The sequence below is a fragment of the Poecilia reticulata genome, linkage group LG15 (assembly GCF_000633615.1).
Source record: "Poecilia reticulata strain Guanapo linkage group LG15, Guppy_female_1.0+MT, whole genome shotgun sequence".
NCBI lineage: Eukaryota > Metazoa > Chordata > Actinopteri > Cyprinodontiformes > Poeciliidae > Poecilia > Poecilia reticulata.
This window is the reverse complement of record NC_024345.1, coordinates 20,792,969-20,794,042: the sequence shown is the minus strand read 5'-3', so window position 1 is coordinate 20,794,042 and position 1,074 is coordinate 20,792,969.

Genomic DNA, 1,074 nt, shown 5'->3' with positions numbered 1-1,074 from the left:
TGTGTGTGTGTGTGTGTGTGTGTGTGTGTGTGTGTGTGTGTGTGTGTGTGTGTGTGTGTGTGTGTGGTTATTTTCCTGGAATGAGACATGGAACCAGGTTCTGCTGTGATGGACTTTTAATGACATCACATGATGAGGATGATGTTTCAGTAACTGAAGGAGTCGTGAAGTTCTGGTCCACGTTTCGCTGCGTTCTGACTCAAACTGGACTGAAAAACATCAAATCAAAGATAAAACTTTCACGTTTGTGAAATGTTTTTGCTGTAATCGTAATAATTATCAAAGTTCCTCCACCAACCCCCTCTATCAGAACCCCCCCCCTGCCCTCGTATTGCTGAGTGTTATCGGGTCGGTTTACAGGCCCGGCTGTCTCAGATGATCAGGATCAGCAGCCGCTCCCTTCATGTCTCCATGGCTGTGAATTATCATCATTCCTAGAGAAACTGAGCGCTGACGCTTCCATCTGCTCCAGCTTTCTGTCTTCAGACCAAATGGAAAAATGTTAATGAAGGAGTGAGACACAAATACAATGTTTTATAATTAGTTTGTTTCATTACAGCTGCTAGTTCAGCGGTGTCAATGACATGAAGACTGTGCTGCAATAAAAACAAACATTTATTCACACCTTCCTGTGTTTCTGGCTGCAGGGTTCAGCCAGCAGAGGGAGCTGCTGAGCTGCTGCTCTGACTGTGAAGAGCAGAAAACGCTCAACGCTCCTCTTAAGTTACAATGTACATCTGAAACTTTAAATATTAGCTGACCCTAACTTTTATAGACAGAAGAAGAGGATGGAGTAAAAATGTTTCCAAAAAGAGCAAATCCTTCACAACAAAGTTCTGCTGAGGTCTTGGATCTAACAGACCAGGTCCAAATGGACCTTACAACAGAAAACACATCAAACATCCATCCTCCGCCTTTGTCAGTGGCCCGGTTGGGGTGGAGCTGCTAGTGGAGCTGCTAGTGGAGTCAGGAAAACATCACTGCTTGCTACAACAGACTGTAATGCTGGACGTCGCATTAGCATGACGCCTCGTTAGCCGTTAGCACCTCGCATTAGCATGACGCCTCGTTAGC